Genomic DNA, 15,592 nt, shown 5'->3' with positions numbered 1-15,592 from the left:
GAGCCCATGCTCTGCAATGAGAGGCTACCACAGTGAGAGGCCCGCGCACCGCAACGAAGAGTAGTCCCCGCTCTCAGCAACTAGAGAAAACCTGCATGCAGCAGCGAAGACCCAATGCAGCCAAAAATTAAATAAATGAATAAATATATTTTTTTAAATGTGGTAAGTGATGAAGTTTTTATTTTCTTGTACTTAATACATCAAATCATATGTAAAACACAAAAAAGAAAAGAAGTATTTCCTGGACCTATGTATCTCTATGAGTGACATGTAGATAATACCTGATGATATCTTCTACTATGGTTTTACATAAGACTTTAAAATGCTGTCCAAATGACTTTAAAATGCTGTCCAAATGTACAAAATGGTTCTTTATAAAGGCAGAAAAATAATGTATAAAATGTCAGATGAAAGTCATTCTGTTGAAGTTGATAATGGGATTCAGGTGAGTTAGTTCTCAGGAAAAGAATGAAAGAACCTACACTTTGATAAAATCCAGAAAATTAGAAGGCCTACTTTCTGCTGACAAACTGTATTAGGTCATTTTGTATATAGATATGACTCAGTGGGGAGTGAGAAATATAAAAAGGGGAGAATTGTATTTTATTCATCTTCTTACATCTGAAGGACAATGAGGTAAGCAAACAAATATAGTCTAGTGACCATTTCTAACTTCTGTACAAGATTAGATTTCTCAGAACATCTTGAAAGCAAATGGACTATATCCTTTTCAAGCTAGACTTTGAGCTAATTTAATATTGTATCACAGCTATCACCCTTTAGAAAACCCAGCCAGCTAGGATTTATTTCCTCTTGTTGGGAAGCTTAAGTATGACTGCCAAAGCCACAGACTTTCTTGTTGGCTTTTAAATGTTTTCCTGAATCAAAACTAGCTTAAATGGAAAAAAAAAAAAGAAGTAGACAATTTCCAAGCACTCACAAGCCTGAGCAAATACGTTTCACACTAATTGAAGGAAGTGAAAGCTTTTTTTATTCCTGTTTTTAACTATAAGACATATTTTTCCTTTCTGAGCGGTTGATGGGATACCCAATTTCCAGAACTGCGACAAGACTTGTTAAAGTCAGCTGATTCACAGTACTACTGAGTGCACGTGGAAACTGCTCTGTGGGCCACAAAAATTAAGCATTCATTAATCCTTAGTACCAGCTCTAGCAAATTGTGACACCAGACACACTTTGCAGTATACACCCTAAAGTATCTACTCCTTACATCACATACCAGTGACCCATTTCCTATATTTATTAACAAGGAATGAATTATTTAAGTGTTTAATTGCCTTAGAGAATAAGAGGTTCAACCAGGCACCATAGAAGGCAGTAAAAGAGAAAGTGAGGAGAAAAGTCACTCTTCTAAATAAAGCACATATTATTTCCCATGTGATGAGATGGCATACCAAGAAATTAATTGCTGCCATATTTATCTATACAAAGGACTCAGCCTTAGATTTTCCAAAGTTTTCATTGAGAGTCACCAGTTTTTCTTCACAAAGGAAAACAAGGTACTATCAGGAAGGCATGAACTGGTTCAAATTAGTGTTTTCATTTTCTTTGGATAAATACCCAAGAGTGAAATTACTGGACCATATGGTAGTTCTATTTTTAATCTTTTGAGGCACTCCCATACTGTTTTCCATAGTGGCTGCACCAATTTACCTTCCTACCAGAAGTGCATGAGGGTTCGCTTTTCTCCACATCCTCACCAATACTTGTTATTTCTTATCTTTTTGACGATAGTCATTCTGACAGGTGTGAGGTGATATCTCATGGTTTTCATTTGCATTCCCCTCAAGACTAGTGAGGTTGAGCATCTTTTCATGTGATTGTTAGCTATCTGTATATCTTCTTTGGAAAAGCCTATTCAGGTCCTCTGCCCATATTTTTATCAGATTGTTTGGGTTTTTTGATATTGAGTTATATGAGTTCTTTATATATTGTGGATATTAACTTCTAATCAGACAAATCATTTACAAATATCTTCTCCCATTCAGTAAGTTGTCTTTTTGTTTTGCTCATGGTTTCCTTCACAGTGCAAAAGCTTTTAAGTTTCACTGGATCCCATTTGTTTATTTTTGCTTTTGTTTTCTTTGCGTTTGGAGAACAGATCCCCAAAAAATATTGCTATGATTTATGACAAAGAATGTTCCTCCTGTGTTTTCTTCTAGGAGTTTTATGGCTTTCAGTCTTAAATTTAGGTCTTTAATTCATTTGGAGTTTATTTTTGTCTATGGTGTGAGAAAGTGTTCTAATCTCATTCTTTTGCATGTAGCTGTTCAGTTTTCCCAGCACCACTTATTGAAGAGACTATCTTTTCCTCATTGTATATTCTTGCCTCCTTTGTTGTAGATTAACTGACCATAAGTGTGTGGGTTTATTTCTGGGCATTCTATCCTGTTCCATTGATCTATGTGTCTGTTTTTGTGTCACTAACATACTGTTTTGATTACTGTAGCTTTGTAGTATAGTTTGAAGAAAGGGATTACAATACCTTCAGCTTTGTTCTTTTTTCTCAACATTGCTTTGGCTATTTGGGGTCGTCTGTGCTTCCATACAAATTTTAAGATTATTTGCTTTAGTTCTGTGAAAAACATCATGGGTATTTTGAAAGGGATTGCATTACCTCTGTAGATTGCTTTAGTTCTATGGACATTTCAACAATATTAATTCTTCCAATCCATGAATGTGGGATATCTTTCCATTTATTTGTACGGTCTTCAATTTCCTTCATCAATGTCATAATTTTCAGAGTACAGGTCTTTCACCCCCTCAATTAAATTTATTTCTAAGTATTTTATTCTTTTTGATTTGATTGTGAAAGGGATCATTTTCTTGATTTAAGAAAATTTTCTTGATTTAGTACTCTGAAAATACTAATTCAAAAAGATATACACACTCCCATGTTCACAGCAAAATTACTTACAGTAGCCAAGATATGGAAACACCTAAGTATCCACTGACAGTCAATGGATAAAGAAGATGTGGTACACATACACAATATAATATGGATCAACCATAAAAAAAGAATGAAATTTTGCCATTTGCAACAACATGGGTGGAGCTGAAGGGTATTATGCTTAGTGAAATAAGTCAGGCAGAGAAAGACAAATACTGTATGCTTTCACTTATATGTGGAATCTAAAAAATAAATGAACAAATATAACAAAACAAAAACAGACTAACAGATACAGAGAACTAGTGGTCACCAGAGGGGAAAGGGTGGGGGGAAGAGCAAAATAGGTGAATGGGATTAAGAAGTATAAAATAAATAAGTTACCAAGATGTAATGTACAGCACAGGGAATATAGTCAATATTTTATAATAACTTTGTATGAAGTATATTCTATAAGAAATCAAATAACTATTGAACAGCTGAAACTAATAAAATATTGTAAGTCAACTATACTTCAACAGAAAAAGACAAGAAAAGCAGAGACTTGACATATTTGGGGAGGGGGAAAGGGATGTGTGCTGTCAGTCAAGAAGTATTTCTTGAGCATAAATTTCACACTCAACAATGGCATAAGAAGTATGTAATCAAATTGGGGAAACAACTCACAAGAGCACCATTTCCAGACATGTCTCTGAGCTTCGACATGACTGACTACTTTCTCCTTCTTTAAACACTCTTACTCTGGCTTCTCTGTCCTACTTTCCATCTCTCTGTTTCATCTTCTTTAGTATTTATGGTGTGCTCCTCTTTCCTAGCCCAACCCTAAAATATTGGCATTCATTGACATTTGGTCTATGGTCCTTTTCTCTTCTCTTGTGGCCACTCTAAGTAGGTTATCTTATCTCCAAGGGCATCAATTACCACCTACTTGATGATGAATCCCAACTCTGTGTCTCAAGACAGGTATCACTGGAGCTCCAAATACACATATCCAACTTCCTGCTGGTCATCTGCATTTGGAAATCTTATTAATCAGTATGTCCAAGATTGAATTCATTAGATGTCCATTCAACTATTTCCTTCCTTTTGGATTCTTTACCCTAGTGAATTAATCACTCCACACCCAATCCATTTAGTAGCCAATTCTTTACGCCTCTTTCTTCCTCACTGCCTCCCACCTCTCCATTCACATCCTGAATAACTCTTGAATCCATCCCACTTTTCTTTGGCCCCACAGTCATTACTCAAATTACTACAGCAGTAACCTCCAGTCTTTCTTTCTGGCAATTTATTCTCTACACTGCAGCCACCAAGATCTCCCATAAAGATAAAAGAAAGAGAGAGAGGGGAAGGAAAAAAAGGAGAGAAAACAGGGAAGGAGGAAGAGAAGGAGGGAGGAAGGGAGAGAGAGAGAGGGAGGGAAGAAACTTCAATTATGATAGTCCTACCATAAAACTTTTTATGTATCTTCACTGCCTTCAGATAAATTCTGATTTCTTAGTCTGACTGCCAAGACTTTGCTCACTTTTCCTCATCTCTTACCACTTTCTTTAACAATCTTTAATTTCTAATAACACAAAACTAACTTTGGATTTTTTTTTAATGGGTATTCTTTCACCCCTGGGCTTTGGATTAGGCCGTTTGGCTTGGAACACTTTTAACATTTTTAACACTTTTAACATTCTTTCCATCCCCTTCACCCGGCTCATTCTTACTTATCCTCAAGATGTCAGTATAGAGTTATCACCTCTGCTGGTCATCTCCTCCAAGACCCCTATAATCTAGGTTAGATGCCCATCCTATATGTTCCAACTGCACTTTGTATTCTTCCTCTGGAACTATATGGAAAGAAGCACCATCTATATAAAACAAGAATTGACTGTAGCAACCTTAATATACTAGGGCAGTGGTACAATTCATAATAGGTGAGGTAGCTTTTGTCAAAGAAAATGTTTTGAAATCTCTTGGCTGTGAAGCATGCTCTCTGTCCACCCATCTACCACCCCAAATTGTTAGGTCTCTTTGAGGAGAGAGCTAACACAGAGAGCCAAATTGCACTTCATAGGAAACCCAACAGGATTTTAGGGTTTAGAGACTGCCACTCTACACAAAATATTTTGAAAAAGCAAGAGACTAGAGCATCTGGCTGCAAATTGGAGCTAAGCATTCCCTGGGCCTTCAAAAATCAACTGATGGACTTTTGAGACCACATCTAACATTCGGTTAAGTTGATACCTGCACTGAGCTGTTATATACAGACTCCTTTCATTAATTCCCAAACTTTTAGTAAAACTCTGCTGCAAATTCTTTTTAATATTTATTTTATTTATTTAGTTAAGTTTGGGGGGGGGCTATGTTGGGTCTTTGTTGCAGCATGCGGGCTTCTCTCTAGTTGTGGTGTGCGGACTTCTCTTCTCTCACAGCAATCAGAGAAGAAAAAGAAATTAAAGGAATCCAAATCAGAAAAGAAGAAGTAAAACCATCACTGTTTGCACATGACATGATACTATACATAAAAAATCCTACAGATGCCACCAGAAAACTACTAGAGCTAATCGATGAATTTGGCAAAGTAGCAGGACACAAAATTAATGCACAGAAATCTCTTGCATTCCTATACACTAATGATGAAAAATCTGAAAGAGAAATTAAGGAAACACGCCCATTTACCACTGCAACAAAAAGAATAAAATACCTAGGAATAAACCTACCTAAGGAGGGAAAAGACCCGTATGCAGAAAACTGTAAGACACTGATAAAACAAATCAAAGATGACACAAACAGATGGAGAGATATACCATGTTCTTGGATTGGAAGAATCAACATTGTGAAAATGACTATACTACCCAAAGCAATCTACAGATTCAATGCAATCCCTATCAAATTACTAATGGCATTTTCCTCAGAACTAGAACACAAAATTTTACAATTTGTATGGAAACACAAAAGACCCCGTATAGCCAAAGCAATCTTGAGAAAGAAAAACGGAGCTGGAGGAATCACGCTCCCTGACTTCAGACTATACTACAAAACTACAGTAATCAAGATAGTATGGCACTGGCACAAAAACAGAAATATAGATCAATGGAACAGGATAGAAAGCCCAGAGATAAACCCATGCACATATGGTCACCTTATCTTTGATAAAGGAGGCAAGAATATACAATGGAGAAAAGACAGCCTCTTCAATAAGTGGTGCTGGGAGAACTGGACAGCTACATGTAAAAGAATGAAATTAGAACTCTTCCTAACACCATACACAAAAAGAAACTCAAAATGAATTAAAGACCTAAATGTAAGGCCAGACTCTATAAAACTCTTAGAGGAAAACAAGGCAAAACACTCTATGACATAAATCACAGCAAGATCCTTTTTGATCTACCTCCTAAACCAATGGAAATAAAAACAAAAATAAACAAATGGGACCTAATGAAACTTAAAAATTTTTGCACAGCAAAGGAAACCATAAACAAGACAAAAAGACCACACTCAGAATGGGAGAAAATATTTGCAAATGAATCAACTGACAAGGGATTAATCTCCAAAATATACAAACAGCTCATGCAACTCAATATCAAAAAAACAAACAACCCAATCAAAAAATGGGTGGAATATTTCCTCATAAGTGTTGGATATTGTTATAACCCATATGTACTTTACTCATAGGAATAATAGGACTTTGGTATAGAGGGAAGAAAGTCAGAAATGGGGAGGGAGAGCATATGGGAATTCATTTCATTACAGGGTGGGCACTAAGGAGAGTACTGAGCAAATCAAATCATAGTTGAAGAGGGTATGGCAGACGCACTTGATTTGTTCTGCCAACATTATCTAAGTCTAAGCTAGTGGACTGAAGCAGAGCAGCAGGGATTTCAGATGGTGGTATTCTTATAGTCAGGCCAGTGGTAGCACCAGGATTTGATTGCAGCATTTTCCAGTTTAAAGCAAAATCCAGCTAACAGCATTAAGGGTCAGGGTCCAATACCTACGAAGTCATGTGTACCAGTTATCATAACTTATTTAATGGACAAAAACTACTTTTTTTCATTTTCATTTTGATAAATTAACCAGTTTAAAATTAAATGTTACTCTATTAAATCTAGCTTCTCATTAAAACTTTTATAAACTTTAGCTAGTTATTGAGGTATTATTCCAGTTATCAACTTATGAGCTCTTTGTATAATATAGTCAGCCTTTTTATATTTGCTGAAAATATTTTCCCAGTCTTTTATTTAGATATATATTATTTGCAACATGGAGAATCTGTATGTATACATTAAGTTAATGTTTCTCCTTTAATATACTGATCCCTTCAAGAAGTATTGCTTACAATGTACATCCACTTGTTGATATGATAGAGTATCTTGCAGTAGACCAGCATTGCTGTTGAGAACAACGGAAGATTTTTAAAATGCACATGACTTCTGTATATTTTCTGCTCAATTTTCCGGTAAACCTAAAACTTCTCTAAAAAATAAAGTCTGTCAATTTAAAAAAATGTGTTTAAAAAAAAATGGGTGGAAAACCTAAATAGACATTTCTCCAAAGACATACAGATGGCCAACAAACACATGAAAAGATGCTCAACATCACTAATCATTAGAGAAATGCAAATCAAATCCACAGTGAGGTATCACCTCACACCAGTTAGAATGGGCATCATCAAAAAATCTACAAACAATAAATGCTGAAGAGGGTGTGGAGAAAAGGGAACCCTCCTGCACTGTTGGTGGGAATGTAAATTGTTACAGCCACTATGGAGAATGTATGGAGATTCCTTTAAAAACCAAAAATAGAACTACCATATGACCCAGCAATCCCACTACTGGGCGTATACCCTGAGAAAACCATAATCCACAAAGATACATATACCACAATATTCACTGCAGCACTGTTTACAATAGTCAGGACATGGAAACAACTTAAATGTCCACCGACAGATGAATGGATAAAGAAGATGTGGTACATATATACAATGGAATATTACTCAGCCATAAAAAGGAATGAAATTGAGTTATTTGTAGTGAGGTGGATGGACCTAGAGTCTGTCATACAGAGTGAAGTAAGTCAGAAAGAAAAAAAACAAATACTGTATGTTAACTCATATATATGGAATCTAGAAAAATGGTACTGATGAACCTAGTGGTAGGGCAGGAATAAAGATGCAGACGTTGAGAATGGACTTGAGGACATGGGGGTGGGGAAGAGAAGCTGGGACGTAGTGAGAGAGTAGCACTGACATATATACACTACCAAATGTAAAACAGGTAGCTAGTGGGAAGCTGCTGCATAGCACAGGGAATCAGCTCAGTGCTTTGTGACGACCTAGAGGGGTGGGATAGGGAGGGTGGGAGGGAGGCTCAAGAGGGAGGGGATATGGGGATATATGTATACGTATAGCTGATTCACTTTGTTATACAGCAGAAACTAACACAACATTGTAAAGCAATTATACTCCATAAAGATGTATTTAAAAAAATGGAAATGTAGGGTCTTAAATATTTCAAATATGCTAATGTAACTGAGAATCTCTGGAAAGAAATGTGACTAACAGATGGACCAGGCAAGAATATGACTCCAAGGCAGTGCTGTGCCTAAATAGGAGGGCATTTCAGAATTGGGTTTCCTACACTGTGGGGAAGCATGGAAAGAACAATGTGTTAATTGAGAGTGGAAGGGCTGAGGGGACAGGCTGCTTGTTGACCCAGCAGGAGAGTCAGGGAAGGAAACAAAACAATATTCCTCATGATAGAGCCAAACTAGCTGTGTCGTGTGACTGTGACTGTGACCTATCTTTGATTATAACTTGGAATCCTTTCATGCAATAGTTTGCAGAGACTGTGTTTCTTGGAATATGATGAAGGAAAAGCCTATTGCGGAAAAAGAATGGAGACTGGTCAAGACTTAAGAAACGCACCCTCCCCTGCTTTTTATTAACTCTTCAGGTGGTAGCTGTGGAACACTGACCAAAAGCTGAGACCAGAAAAGAGACCATCGGAAAGAAATTTTAGTCACTATACAAGCAGTAGAGTATGTGGGTGTACCGCAGTCTGGGAGAAGAAACAAAAATGCTGTGGAACTAGAAGAGAGGCCAAGGCGCAACCCTACTTGCTCCCATCTTTCCTTTCCAGGCCATAAATTTTTCTCTGAAGGGTGTGAGAAAGAGGCAAGAGCTGAAGTTTTTCTATTAACAATTCAGACCCAGAATTTCACTTCTAGTTTGATGTTTTTTGGTGAAGGAGCATCCTCTGCACCATTCGGTTGACCATAACACATATTTATTGTCATCCTTTTATGTGCTAGGTACTGGAGATACAACAAAATATTAGGTGTCCCATCTTTTTGAAGTCTACTGTCGATCAGGGACTCTCTGCTTAAAGAAAGTCAGTGATTAAAACTTCCTGGTTTTGTTTTTCTTGGAGTGCTCCACAATGTAATAGGTCCCTAGTAATAGGGAAATTTTTTTCAAAGAAACCCTGATCTAGCTGCTGGGATCCCTGCATTCTAACCCCTGTGGAATTAGTTAACTACTCAGATAGTTTGTCAGTTGAGAATGCTTTTCTTTGGGCAGGGGAAGTGCTACAGGTCAGTGCAATGTTGTTAGATGATAGTTCCAAGACCTGGGGTTCAGGAGCAAGTTCAAAACCATTCAAATGGAGTTATGGCCTGAATTTGTGAAAATGGTTTTTTCTCCACCCTGTGACCTTCTGATTACTTTTTATCATCATTGTTATTGGGTTTTGGTTTTTTTCATGACAGTAAAGGTGTTGCTTCACCCTACAGGTGTACCTTTATCTTATTAAATGACAAACTGTTTGAGAGAAGCTTAAACTCACATAGAGGCTAAAAAAGAAATTTGAAGGGTTACCATCAAAGAGGCTTTTGGGGTTGAAAGTGAGTCTGTTGAAAGTTTGCTTTCCCTGCTGCTTCCTCCGTGCTTCCTTTCTTGGAGTGTCAGGAGCTCTAATCTCAAGCAAAGGAACAACTATCACTTCATTTTTAAGATAGCTGTGTTCTCTATAGAACTCTAGGGGTCCCCTCCTTTGTCCATGGTGAGCCCACCAATATTTTCCCAGACTCATCTCAAAGCACAACCTGTGAAGCTTTCCCAAACACCTTCCAAAAGAACCAGTTATTCTAATGTACCAGTTGTTCACACCATTACTATACCATTTGTCATGCTGAACTGGAATTGTCTATGCACATTCTCTCTCTTATTAAAGTGTGAGCCCTCCAGAGAAAGAGACTTGTCTGATTTCCTTTCGAGAAACTTCCCTCTTCTCCTTCATAGAACATAACAGAAGTTTGGTAAATTTTGTAGAATAAAGGAACAAATGATAATGTTTTACTTAGATATAGTACTTTACAGTTTTACTTACAATAATAATATATATTTGGATGGCACTTTAAGAGCTTACAGAATGAGCTACATATTCTATTAGATTTAGATACATATTCTATTTGATTCTCAAAATATTATAAGGTAAAGCAGATATTATTAGCACCTAACTTTTACAGCTGCCAACATTCAGAGTAAGAGACTTCTCCACTTCACCCAAAACTAGTAAGAGAAGGAATGGGGACATAAACCCAGATTCTGATTTCAAATTTCAAATATAGGACTGATTTCAAATATAGGACTCAAGCCATCACATTTGGCACTCTGAGATAAGAGGGAATATTTGAATAAGGGAAATTTACTCTGAGACTCATTCCAGAATAGAAATGACTGATTTCAATCTGGACCCACAGAAGGTGGTCTTAACACCTCCTGGAAAGATAAGGCAGCTCCTTTTTGTTTTGTTAAAGCATTTTAGAATTTTGAAGTTAAAGATTTTTGAGCAGCTATACCTGAGGCAACAAAGGAAAGGCCTGTGAAGAAGAAAAAGGAGACAGAGAAATATAATCCAGAATACCCTTAGAAGGCTTTGGATGAAGGAGGTATTTGATAGTGATTAAAGGCAATGAGACAATTAGGCAAGGAAAAAAAAATAAAAGGCATCCAAATTGGAAAGGAAGAAGTTAAATTATCTCTGTTCAAAGATGAGACTATCTTACATATAGAAAATTCTAAAGACACACACACACACACACACACACACACACATAACTGTTAGAGCTAATAAATAAATTCAGGAAAGCTCCAGGATACAAATTCGACACACAAAAATCAGTTATAATTTTATACACTAATAATGAATAACCCAAAAAGGAAATTAACAGTTCCATTTACAATAGCATCAAAATTTTTTTAAAAATCTACAAATGAATTTAACTAAGGAGGCAAAAGATTTGTACATTAAATACTATAAAACATTACTGAAAGAAGTTAAAGAATACACAAATGGAAAGACATCCCATGTTTATGAATTAGAAGACTTAATTTTCTTAATGACAATACTACTTTCTTAATGACAATGCTACTCAAAATGACCTACAGATTCAATGCAATCCCTATCAAAATCCCAATGGTGCTTTTTCAGGAAGAGAAAAACCCATCTTAAAATATGGAATCTCAAGGGACTCAGAATAACCAAAACAATTTTGAAAATAAAGAACAAAGTTGAAGAACACATATTCCCTGATTTCAAAACTTACTGCAAAAGAATAATCATCAAAATTGTATGGTACTAGCATAAGGACAGAAATGTAGACAAATGGAACAAAATAGAGAGTCCAAAAATAAACCTTGCACAGTCTTTTGAATTTTAACAAGGTTGCCAAGACCATTCAATGGGAAAAGGACAGCATTTTCAATGAATGGTGCTAGGCAAGTTAGATATCCACATGCAAAACAAAGAAGTTGGATTCTTACCTTATAACATGTACAAAAATTAACTCAAATGAATCAAACACGTAAACATAAGAAATAAAACCCTTAGAAAAAAACATAGGGGAAAATCTTCTTGACACTGAATTTAGCAATGATTTCTTGGATGTGACACCAAAAGCCCAGACAAGAAAAAAAAAAAGATAAACTGGTCTTCATCAAAATTATAAACTGTTCTGTTTCAAAGGATGCTGTCAATGAAGTGAAAAGGTAACCCATGGCATAGGAGAAAATATTTGCAGAGTATATATCTAATAAAGGATCAATATTCAGAATATATAAAGAATTCCTATGGTCTAACAGCAAAAAACAACCCAATCCAAAAATGGGCCAAGGACTTAAATGGACATTTCTCCAAAGAGGATATACAAATGGCCAATACACACATGAAAAGACATTCAACATCACTAGCCATTAGGGAAATGTAAATCAAAACAATGAGGTACCACTACACACCCATTAGGATACCTATTATCGAACAAAGGGGGAGGAGAATAAAAAGTATTGGCAAGTGTTTGGATGCATCCCACAGCCCTACAAGCCCTGTACTTGCCCATCCTTGTGACCGAAGAAAGAGCTCAGAGTTAGCAAAAGAGACATTAATGGTTTAATGGATAGATGGAGCTTACATGCCTGAAGCAAGGTCCTGGAGCAACACCCCACTGTGTGTGGCAGGTGGCAGGGACAGAACATGGCAGCAGTCTTTGCTCTCAGGGGCAGGGGGAGGTTACCAGTTATAGGGTGAATTGACATCAGATTGGTTCACTGGTTACCAGAGAAACCAGCAGAGGGGCATGCCCCTCACAACCTCTTTGATAAGCTATCCTGGTACCTAAAGTTAAACCAATCATTAGCTGGGGTCTGGGGCAAGTATGTAGGAAGGTTAGTCAGGTGAGTAGCATGTAAATGAGGTAGGCACTGGTTGAGCAGGGGATGTACAGAGAGCAAGAGAACAGCCATCTTGGATGGCCTGATCATACAGCAAGAATGTGGAGGAGTTGGAACCCTTGTTCCTTGAGAATGTAAAATGGTGCAGCTGCTGTGGAAAACAGTTTGGCAGTTCCTCAAAAAGTTAACCATAGAATTACCAGATTATCCAACAATTCTACTTCTAGATATATACCCCAAAGAATTGAAAGCAGGTATTCAAACAGATACTTGTACACCAGTTTTCATGGCAGCATTATTCACAATGGCCAGAAAACGGAAACAACTCAAATGTCCATCAGCAGATGCATGGATAGGTATATACACACAATGGAATATTATTCAGCCTTAAAAAGGGATGAAATTCCAATATGTGCCAAAATATGGATGAACCTTGAAAATATTATGCTCATTGAAATAAAGACACAAAAGGCTACATACTTATTGTTTGATTCCACTTATGCAAAACTGAACTTTATTAGAGAAAAGAATGTAAGTGTAAAGAAGATTTTTTAATAGGAATTAATAGTAAAGTTATGACTTTTAATATTGCCTTTGAGGATAATTTTTTTATCTCCAAAATTTGCTCTAGCCTTAGTTTTATCCAGTCCAACCTACTGTTGTACTTGAATTTCTAGTAGTTTACTGTCACTTGAATACATTTCTTAAGAGGGGATTTGTAATTCCTTTATAATTTCCCAGTAGTTAAATTTCCCAGTAGTTTCCCAGTAGGAAATTTACAATTCCTTACACTCAGATTTCTCAGATGATATCTTAATTTCATACACATGTCCCTCCTCCTCTATAGTACCCTAATTAATTGCATTTGGTTTTCTCAACTTGTTCATAATTAAAAAGATCTGGAAACTGGGTCACCTAAAATATGTTTACAAATATTTTAATTGCTCATCTCTTTTGTTTTCTTTCCCATCCTCACTTTTAATCAGGCCATCCTGTCATACTCCTTAAGGATAAAGGTTTAATTCCCATTACCTTTTGATAACACCAAGGACTAAAACCACAGTTTGTGTACAATTCAGGATGCTTGCATATGCTGCTTTTCCCCCTTGACTGTCTTATAGCATTTCTATTAGAAGGTTGGTATATATAAATGCAGACCCCTATTTAACAAAATGTATTCCACAGAATGTTAATGGATATTTCTTGAAAAAAATTATTCTGTGATCAAATAAGTTGAGAAAAACTTAATTAAAAATACTAAATTAAAATAGATTTTTTTCTGTACAACATTAAAATGCAAACCCCATCAGATGAAGACTTGTGTCTTTGTTCTCTGTTGTGTCCCCAGTGCCAAGAACAGTGCCTGACACTTAGGAGGCATTGAATGAATATTTGTTGAGTGAGTGTGAATAACTTTTCAGAGCCTTTAATTACCTCATGCCCATTCAATTTCCAAGAAAAGAACGTTGTACATAGATGTCCAAACATTTTTGGCTGTTGATCTCTTTTTTTCCCCAAAACACTTAGCAAAGCTGGTGTTCCTCTGCACACATTTAGAAAAATACTATTGAAAGGCCTCCTAAATCAATTATTTGTGCCTCTTTGTTATAATTCTTATAAAATATTTTTATGGAGAAGAAATTAAAAATTTCTTAACCATTGATAACATTTGTCTTTCTGGCCAAATAAAATGACAAGTGTAAAAGTACTTTGACATATGAAATGTCACCTGTAGGCCGTAAGATTTAGTTTAAGTTTAAAATTAGTGCTTGGAAATAAAATCTGAATAAATCTAGGCTTCTAAATAGATCTTAGCAAGGGAACTCACCTAGTCTATTAGGGACTTTCCCGAAACACCTGGTTAACAGAGCCATGCTCTCTGAGATGATGAGCATGAGATTTCATGCCTCCCCCCCACAAAACCTGTAACATTTTTTGTGGCACCCCTATATCTCTCTTTTTTAAAAAATACCTTTATTGATATGTAAGTCACACACCATAAAATTCACTCATTTAAAGTATGCAGCGCTGCGGTTTTTAGTATATTCACAGAATTTTGCAACCACCTCCAAAATCTCGTTTTACAACATTTTCATCCTACCACACCACAGTAGACACTCCAGAACACCTGCCTTGTACATCCTATTTTCTGAAACTCTGAACTAGGTCACACCACCAATGTGCCAAGAAATGAGCAAGAACAAGAATATCCTTGAAAGGACTGATAAAAGTGAACTTTTACCTCATGCCCACTTCACCTGACCAATTAATAAAGTACATATCTAGCTTTACCTCATCTTTTACCAATGAAGACTTCACTTGATCAATTACCTCATCTTGCACCAATTAACCCTTTTTAAAAACAACTTATCTTCCTCTCTTTTCCCCTTAAAAACCCTGAGCCCCTCCCTCTCCTGTAATCAGGATACTATTTGGATTTCTACCTAAATCTGTGTACCCCAAACTGCAGTTCTTTGATCCCAAATCAACATTTAACCTCTTGAACTGGATTCTTGTTTTTTACAGGTTGACATCACATAAATGGTATCATACAATATCTGGTCTTTTGTGATTACCTCTTTCACTTAGCGTTTATTCAAGGTTCATCTACTTTATAACATGTATCAATACTTCATTTCTTTTTCTGGCTGAATATATTACACTGTATGGATATACCACCTTTGTTTATCCATTCATCAGCTGATGAACATTTGAGTTGTTTCCACTTTTTGGCTATTATGAGCATTCATGAACGCATTTTTGTGAGGACATGTCTTCATTTCTCTTGGGTATATACCTAAGAATAAAATTGCTGGCTTGTATTGTAACTCTGATTAATAATGTGAGGAACTACCAAATTGTTTTCCAAAGTGGGTGCAACATTTTACATTCCTGTAAGCAATATATGAGGGTTCTAATTTCTCCATATCCTTGTTAATACTTGTTATTGTTTGTTTGTTTTTTTA

This window comes from Aethalodelphis obliquidens, unplaced genomic scaffold (genome assembly GCF_003676395.1).
Source record: "Aethalodelphis obliquidens isolate GAN/ISIS:26980383/991018 unplaced genomic scaffold, ASM367639v1 scaffold55, whole genome shotgun sequence".
Classification (NCBI taxonomy): domain Eukaryota; kingdom Metazoa; phylum Chordata; class Mammalia; order Artiodactyla; family Delphinidae; genus Aethalodelphis; species Aethalodelphis obliquidens.
This window is presented reverse-complemented; position numbering follows the sequence as displayed.